The following is a 9,667-nucleotide window of genomic DNA, read 5'->3' as shown; positions in this document are numbered from 1 at the left end:
GGGACGTACATGGCGGGAAACAGGCACACGGATACACGCTAAGTAAGGGATAGGGAGCGGGGCACATTAACACTGGTAGTCAGAAAGCAAAGGTCACGCACTGGGTGCATTGGGTAGCAGCTCTAGCCGAAGACAGAAACCATCATTGACAAGAGCTATAAAATAGCCACCCCCATACCAGAGAGAGGCAGAAAAGGTTAACCCCCACATGACCATGCCGGGGAACGAAAAGCAGAACACAAACCCTGACCTGGATCATGACAGTCAAGTCCCGCATTTGGGCAGTCCCAAAATTTCCTCCAGAAACCCCCAGATCAGGAATTTTAGTCTAACTGATCACCGTCTCTTCCTCGTCACCAGCCAGGACACACAGGGGGGACTCATACATCTTCGACTGTGATGGGGTTTCAAAAGGGTTGAGCTGGCTCCTGTCGGAGTCCTTTGATATCTCCGCCTTCCCCCACAAGTCCCAGAAAAGGCTGAAGTCCCTCCCGATTATCCCGACCTCATGGGGCTCTGTACCCCGGCTTGTTTTGACCGACACTCTGGCGACGGGATAGTCTTTGGCGTCGCCATGGATACAACGTACACCGTGTTTCCCAGGAATCAACTGATGGGGAAGTCTGGCCCTTTTCAGGGTCACGAAACTCCCTGAGTCTAAGGGTATGTGCACACGCTGCTGTTCCGCAGCGGTTTTGGCCGCTGCGGACCCGCAGCAGTTTTAGCTGCGGTGTACAGTACCATTCAAATGAATGGTAAACAAAAACCGCTGTGTAGACGGTGCGGAAAAATCCACGCGGATTTCCTGCGGTTTTGAGACCACAGAAAGAATTGACATGTCAATTCTTTCTGCGGAATCCGCAGCGGGTTCCTATCTCCACCATTGTGGAGATGGTGAATCCGCAGGACCAAACCGCAGGCTAAACTGCAGATAATCCGCAGGTCTTCTGACCTGCGGTTTTATCTGCGGTTTTTGCAAAATCCGTGCGGATTAATCCGCAGCGGATTCCACAGCGTCTGCACACACCCTAAGAGTCCTGTCACCAGCATCCCATTTATTGACATGCCAGTGACCTCACCAGGCTGATAGTCCACACTGCAGGCAGGGTAGGCACAGTAGGAGCAGCGCCTCCCTAAGCTACAGTCCATCTCTTCGGAGGGCGAGTGACAACGGGCGGCTATATTTTCAGGACCACGACATCTCCAGCTAAGCAAGTCTTTACCCGTGACCTTTGACAACCCATCAGTGACCAGTTGGGATCTAGGACTAACCTCAGTGGGGGCTTGACTACCCCTCTTTTGGGGCTCAGGTTCTCGCTGGGTACCCCAGTATGAGGATGCACCACCCCCTGGCTTTCTTAGGGACCTCTCGACCACTTGGAACCCTTCCACTAGGCCCACCAGTTCATCTGCATTTCGGGGGTCTCCCTGGGTAACCCAGGTTTGCAATGACCTAGGAAGGGAGTGCACAAACCTGTCCATGACAACGCGCTTGGCCATCTGGGCTGGAGTGGAGGATTCCGGCTGCAGCCATTTTTGTACCAGATGCACTAGGTCACACATTTGGGATTGAGGCGATTTGTCCCCACAATAAGCTCAGTGGTGAACCCTTTGTGCTCTGACATAGTCACTCCTGCGAATGCTAAAATTTCAGTTTTTAGTTTGGCATACTCCTGCACATCCTGCAGTGCTAAATCATAATAGACCTTCTGAGGCTCACCAGTCAAATAGGGGGCAAGCACCTCCATCCACTGCTCTGGTGGTAGCTTCTCACGTTCTGCCACCCGCACACACCTTCCTGGAGTGCTCTCTCTTCAGGCCCACGCTGCACTGAAAGCTCTGGTAGTCAGCCATTTAAGCCCAGACCATGTGACTCCTCCATCATGTGATTGATCACATGATCTCGTCATCACACAGGACACTGCAGGAGGAGATACGGTGGATCCCCTCCCACCCACTCAACAGAGGTCCACTAAAACCAGCCCATAACATAACTCTCATTTAATCCTCTCAACACATTGTGTGCTGGAGGAAACTACTCTGGTTTTACATCACTGACGCCATCATGCGCAGTGACACGTATCTCCCCTCCATCACTTCAATGACTCTGTCACAAGTAATACTGTGATATAGCAATACTATGGATGTGTTTGGCATAGTAGTACTATGAATGTGTGTGGAGCAGTAATACTATGTTTGTGTGTGGTATAGTGGTACTGGTATGTGAGTGTGTTGTAGCTGTACAGTGTATGAGTGCAGGATAGTGTTACTATGTATCTGTTTTGTAGCAGTACTATGTATATCTGTGGTATAGCGGTACTATTTATCTATGATATGGCAGTATGTATAGTCGTGACCAAAAGTTTTTACACTGATACAATTTTGGTTTTACGCTTCAGTTTGCTTTGAGTCATGATTACTGAAGTACAGTTATAAACATTTCATATTTTTGATATTGACAAATACAGTACATAAAATTTAAGACTCAATATTTACTGCGTCAACACTTATTTTTCATGACTTCTGCCCTTCGTCCTGGCTTCTGGATATCGGGTTCTGGGCCAAAACATGACTAATGACCACCCATTGTTGTCTAATCAGTGCTTGGAGTTTATCACAAGTTCTGAGTGTTTGTTTGTCCTGCTTTTTGAGGATTGACCACAGGTTCCCAATGGTATTAAGATCTGGGGAGGTTTCCTGGTCGTGGATACAATATTCCAATGTTTTGTTCACCAAGTTATTACTTTTGTCTTGTGATATGGTCTCCATCATGCTGAAAAAAAAAAAATCAATATTTCTCACCAGATTGCCCCTGGATTGTTGGTCTTGGAAAATATTTTTAGATCCAATTCTTTTTTTCATGATAATTAGGAAAAATTGAATGAGCCCACTCACTGCCTTGGATGAAAAGCCCCCAAACATGGATGGTCTCAGGATGTTTTACTTTTGGCAGACACAGGAATCATGGTAGCGCTCAACTTCTCTAGACGATCATTTCTCCAGATGTCCCAAACAGTCTGAAGTGGTCTTCATCAGAGAAAATAACTACCCCAGTCCTCTACCTCCAATCCCTGTACTTCCTGCATAGTAATTTTCTCTGATCAAATGTAATTAAAGGACTTTTCCACAACAGTATCATTTCCACTACAGATTAATATCTGTAGGAGGTCATCAGTATCAGATCAATGGGTGTCCATCGTCTGTTTTTTTTTTTTTTTTTTTTTTTTGTAGCAGATTGGTGCGGACCAGTTTTAATTAAAACTTAACTTTTAATATACCTTTAAAAACATAGAACAACAAAAAGTGCCATACAAAGTGCTCGTGCTGAAGTGATTATAAAATGATTCAATGCCGCCTGAAATCACCCATATGGAACAATGGGGCACTCATTATATCATTTTATGTTATGAAGAATGGTCTATGGCCCCACAATATAAATTGTCCTTATATGGTTAATACTATTCTCTAGGCTCTATAACAGTCCGTATAGGACATAAATATAAACAGAAAAGTGAGCCACTGTACATACATCAGACACCCTCAGAGAGGAAATATATAGAGTCTCCTTTAGATTACTGACCACAAATCACCTCTCTAGAGTGCAAATAGATCATAATGTACTTATCTCAGATAACGTTGTTTTCCATGACGGTACCCAAATACTGCTCACAACTAGGGGGCTCCACATGTCAGCGCATCGCTGGGAAGCTCGATTCCCTCTATATGTCTCCCAGGGGGCTCCACATGTCAGCGCATCGCTGGGAAGCTCGATTCCCTCTATATGTCTCCCCATCGTCTGGCATTCCCACCGATCAGATATAACCAGCTGTATCAGGGGCCATGTGTATATAGTTGACAGAGTAAAGTAATAGGAGCTGAAGTGCATTTCCTGGGAGTGAACACTAAACAGTGTGAGGGAGCCATGCTGTTCTGCTTTGCTCAATGTTTACAACTGACGGCTACAGGTGGATCAGTGGAGGTGTCGGCACTGGGTACTACTGTAAGGGGAGGCCAGAACTATAGTCATGGCCAGAGACACTGAAGCATCTGTGTTCCGACCTTCCCTCACAGAAAACTGTAATCCACTGCTCAGCATACCTGCGTCTTCAGGTTCGGGTCCCCCTGGGCACTTCCCAAGCAGCGATGGCCCTTCTCCAAGGCAACCCCCAGAAATGGAGACACAGCCCAGAGTAACTTGAACATTTTACTTATGACTTCACACATTATATCCACAGTTGGCACATTATGGGATACACATTCAACTTCACTTGTTTCCTCAGCTCTCCTTACTGTACTGACACTTCCATACGGCACACTTCCGGACCGGACCGTCTTAGACTGCTTCCCTGTTTCTTCCTGGCCTAATCTCGTCATGATGACAATTCCTTCTGTCTGTTTCGCCCCAGACTTGAAATCATCCACCACTGGGTTTAGTTACCTCTGGAAAAGCATTCCGCCAGCCCCTCATACACTTAACCCTATACTAACTACTACCTGTTCTGTATACTAGAGTGACCCCCTCTAGTGTCTAAACAAGAGCACTACGCTTTCCGTATACTGTACATGAAATGTAACGAACATTATCACAACTATATGCAAGTAAGAACAATAAAACGTGAAGGAAAGGCAATGGTAATTCCCAGCTGGGGTAGCAGTACCATATCATATGACGTAGTACATATAGCATGTAGCAATACCAGTTAGCAAAAAGTCATAAATACAACAATGAACATTATTAACTTAATCCCTTTACACCAACATCTGATATTGATGACCTATTAAGGATAGAACATCAATATTCTTATGGTGGAAAGCCCTTTGAGTTGTAGGTAAGTACATTCATGAGTATGGTGGGGGGGGGGGAACACAGATTTTTTTGCAAGGAGTAATGAGTTGTATAGTTGCATCCTACATGGGAAGTATGACCCTACTGCTTACTTGGTCACTTCTTATTAGCACAATGAATAATTCTATTTCTGTAATGATGACACTGGCACATAATGGCCACAGACAAGACTGCAGTATCAGAGTGTACACAGCCGCTGGGTGTCAATCTGTCCCTTGATCTGACAGTCCTGGGAGGCAGGAAGAAGAGCGCACCCTTATTTATGTGTAGCTAAGCAAGCAGGGCCCTCTCCCGTCTGTGTGTTGCTATGGAAGTTCGCGCTCCCTCCTGTGTGTAGCTATGGAAGCAGTGCGCGCTCCTGCCTGTGCTTATCTATGGAAGCAGTTTGCACTCCCACCTGTGTAGCTATGGAATCTGTCCATACTCCTGTGTGTGTGTAGTTATGGAAGCAGTGCACGCTCCTGTCTATGTGTAGCTATGGAATCAGTGCACGTTCCTGTCTGTATGTAGCTATGGAAGCAGTGCGTGCTCCTGTCTGTGTAGCTATAGTAGCAGTGCGCGCTCCTTCCTGTGTAGCTATAGTAGCAGTGCACGCTCCTGTCTGTGTGTAGCTATGGAGCAGTGCGCGCTCCCGCCTGTGTCATCATAGTACCAGTGCGTTCTTCCGCCTGTGTAGCTATAGTAGCAATGCGCGCTCCCGCTTATGTATAGCTATAGTAGCAGTTCGTGCTCCCACCTGTGACTTTAGAGTAGCCGAGCGCGCTCCCGCTTGTGTATAGCTATAGTAGCAGTGCACGCTCCTTCCTGTGTAGCTATAGTAGCAGTGCGTGCTCTTGCCTGTGTCGTTATAGTAGCATTGCGCGCTCCCACCTGTGTAGCTGTACTAGCAGTGCATGCTCCTGTCTGTGTGTAGCTATGGAACAGTGCGTGCTCCCGCCTGTGTAGTTATAGTAGCAGTGTACACTTCCACCTGTGTAGCTATAGTAGCAGTGTGCACTTTCGACGGTGTCGTTATAGTAGCAGTACGCGCTCCCGCCTGCGTCATTATAAATTGAGTCAATTTGTATGTGGTATTTAAATAAAAAGTGATTTTGTACTCTGATGGAATTTATATGCTCCGTTTGTCTCTTGATTATAGTATTTCTTGGAGTTTTCCATAAGGTATAATGGGTTCAGTGTGATTACATTTTGGGAGGACTTTACAATTATAGTTCTGGGTCTCAATACATACTGTGCTTTTTTGATTGCTGTTTCACTGCATCGTTATAGTAGCAGAGCGCACTCCCACCTGTGTCGTTATAGAAGCAGTGCCCGCTCCTGCCTGCGTCATTATAGTAGCAGTGTGTGTTCCTGCCTTTCACTATTGTGGAAGTGTGCGATCCTGCCTGTATAGCTATAACAGTGAGAGCTCACATCTGTCTGTGACGTTATAGTAGCACAGCGCTCCCGCCTGCGCCATTATAGTAGCAGTATGCGCTCCCACCTGCGTTGTTATAGTAGAAATTGCGCTCCCGCTGTGTAGCTATAGTAGCAGTGAGCGCTCCTGCCTGTGTCGTTACAGTAGCATTGTGCGCTTCCACCTGTGTGGCTATGGAACAGTGCACGCTCACGCCGGTGTACACTGTGTTCCAAATTATTATGCAAATTGGATTTAAGTGTCATAAAGATGTAATTTTTTGTTTTTCAAATAAACTCATAGATGGTATTGTGTATCAGGGCTCTTTGGATCACTGAAATCAATCTCAAACGCCTGTGATAATTAGTTTACCAGGTGAGCTCAATTAAAGGAAAACTACTTAAGAATGATGTTCCACATTATTAAGCAAGGCACAGGTTTCAAGGAATTTAGGAAAGAAAAAGGATCTCTCTGCTGCTGAAAAGCATCAAATAGTGCAATGCCTTGGTCAAGAGATGAAAACATTAGATATTTCCCAAAAATTTAAACATGATCATCGTACTGTTAAGAGATTTGTGGTTGATTCTGAGCACAGACATGTTTGTGCTGATAAAGGCAGAATGAGGAAGGTTTCTGCCAGGCAAGTTCATCGGATTAAGAGAGCGGCTGCTAAAAAGCCATTACAAACCAGCAAACAGATATTTAAAGCTGCTAGTGCCTCTGGAGTCCCTCGAACCTCAAGATGTAGGATCCTTCAAAGGCTTGCTGTGGTGCATAAACCTACTATTCAGCCACCCCTAAACAGTGTTCACAAGCAGAAATGGTTGCAGTGGGCCCAGACATACATGAAGACTAATTTTCATACAGTCTTGTTTACTGATGAGTGTCGAGCAACCCTGGATGGTCTAGATGGATGGAGTAGTGGATGGTTGGTGGATGGCCACTATGTCCCATCAAGGCTGCGACGTCAGCAAGGAGGTGGAGGAGTCATGTTTTGGGCCGGAATCATGGGGAAACAGCTGGTAGGGCTCTTTAAGGTTCCTGAAGGTGTGAAAATGACCTCTGCAAAGTATATCGAGTTTCTGACTGACAGCTGTCTTCCATGGTATAAGAAGCAGAAATGTGCCTTCAGGAGCAAAATCATTTTCATGCATGACAATGCACCATCTCATGCTGCAAAGAATACCTCTGAGTCATTGGCTGCTATGGGCATAAAAGGAGATAAACTCATGGTGTGGCCACCATCTTCCCCTGACCTCAACCCTATAGAGAACCTTTGGAGTATCATCAAGCAAAAGATCTATGAGGGTTGGAGGCAGTTCACATCAAAACAGCAGCTCTGGGAGGCTATTCTGACTTCATGCAAAGAAATACAAGCAGAAACTCTCCAAAAACTCACAATTTCAATGGATGCAAGAATTGTGAACGTGATATCAAAGCAGGGTTCCCATGTTAACATATAACTTGGCCTGTTAGGATGTTTTGGAGTTAAATAGCTTTTTTGTTCAGTGAATGTGACCTCCTAATGCTGCAAATTCCACAAATGAACATTTTCAGTTCTTTAAAACAAATCAAATGTTTAGAAATTCTACTGTGCCTAATAATTTGGAACAGTGCAATTTGAGTTTTTATTCATTTTGGAGATTATACTGTTATCATTGGGAGGTTTCTTCAATAAAATTCGATGTATAATCTAACAGGTGATGACTTTTATTAGACTGACTGTCATTTGTACCGACTATTTAGGAAAATCATAGAAAAATATCATTTGCATAATAATTTGGAACACAGTGTAGCTATAGTAGCAGGCGCACTCCCGTCTGTGTGGCTATAGTAGCAGTCGCACTCCCACCTGTGTGGCTATAGTAGCAGTGCGCGCTCTCACCTTTGTAGCTATAGTAGCAGTGAGCGCTCTTGCCTTTGTAGCTATAGTAGCAGAGCGCGCTATCGCCTTTGTATCTATAGTAGCAGTGCGTGCTCCCGCCTGTGCAGCTATTATAGCAGTGTGCGCTCCCAGCTGTGTAGCTATTGTAGCAGTGCGCACTCCTGCCTGTGTAGCTATAATAGAAGTGTGCGCTGCTACCTGTGTAGCTATAGAAGTGCGTGCTCCCGTCTGTGTAGCTATAGTAGCAGAACGCACTCCCGCATGTGTAGCTATAGTAGCAGTGCGCTCTCCTGCATGTGCATAGTAGCAGTGAACACTCCCACCTGTGTAGCTATAGCAGTAGTGCGCGCTCCCACCTGTGTATCTATAGTACCAATGCGTGCTCCCACCTGTGTATCTATAGTGGCAGTTGTGCTCTCGCCTGTGTCGTTAGAGTAGCAGTGCACACTCCCTCTTGTGTCGTTATAGTAGCAGTGCGCGCTCCTGCCTGTGCCGTTATAGTAGAAGTGCGCGCTCCTGCCTGTGTAGCTATAGTAGAAGTGCACGCTCCTACCTGTGTAGCTATAGTAGCAATGCGTGCTCTGGCCTGTGTAGCTATAGTAGCAGAGCACACTCCCGCATGTGTAGCTATAGTAGCAGTGCGCTCTCCTGCATGTGTAGCTATAGCAGCAGTGCACACTCCCACCTGTGTAGCTATAGCAGTAGTGCGCGCTCCCACCTGTGTATCTATAGTAGCAGTGCGTGCTCCCACCTGTGTATCTATAGCGGCAGTTGTGCTCTCGCCTGTGTCATTATAGTGGCAGTGCACACTCCCTCTTGTGTCCTTATAGTAGCAGTGCACGCTCCTGCCTGTGCCGTTATAGTAGAAGTGCGCGCTCCTGCCTGTGTAGCTATAGTAGAAGTGCACGCTCCTACCTGTGTAGCTATAGTAGCAGTGCGTGCTCTGGCCTGTGTAGCTACTATAGTAGCAGAGCACACTCCCGCATGTGTAGCTATAGTAGCAGTGCGCTCTCCTGCATGTGTAGCTATAGCAGCAGTGCACACTCCCACCTGTGTAGCTATAGCAGTAGTGCGCACTCCCACCTGTGTATCTATAGTAGCAGTGCGTGCTCCCACCTGTGTATCTATAGTAGCAAGTTGTGTTCCCGCCTGTGTCGTTATAGTAGCAGTGCACATTCCCTCTTGTGTCGTTATAGTAGCAGTGCACACTCCTGCCTGTGCCGTTATAGTAGAAGTGCGCGCTTCTGCGTGTGTAGCTATAGTAGAAGTGTACGCTCCTACCTGTGTAGCTATAGTAGCAGTGCGTGCTCTGGCCTGTGCAGCTATAGTAGCAGAGCACACTCCCGCATGTGTAGCTATAGTAGCAGTGTGCTCTCCTGCATGTGTAGCTATAGCAGCAGTGCACACTCCCACCTGTGTAGCTATAGCAGTAGTGCGCGCTCCCACCTGTGTATCTATTGTAGCAGTGCGTGCTCCCACCTGTGTATCTATAGCGGCAGTTGTGCTCTCGCCTGTGTCATTATAGTAGCAGTGCACACTC

This window comes from Dendrobates tinctorius, unplaced genomic scaffold (assembly GCF_039654945.1).
Source record: "Dendrobates tinctorius isolate UK_male_01 unplaced genomic scaffold, ASM3965494v1 ptg000010l, whole genome shotgun sequence".
Classification (NCBI taxonomy): domain Eukaryota; kingdom Metazoa; phylum Chordata; class Amphibia; order Anura; family Dendrobatidae; genus Dendrobates; species Dendrobates tinctorius.
This window is presented reverse-complemented; position numbering follows the sequence as displayed.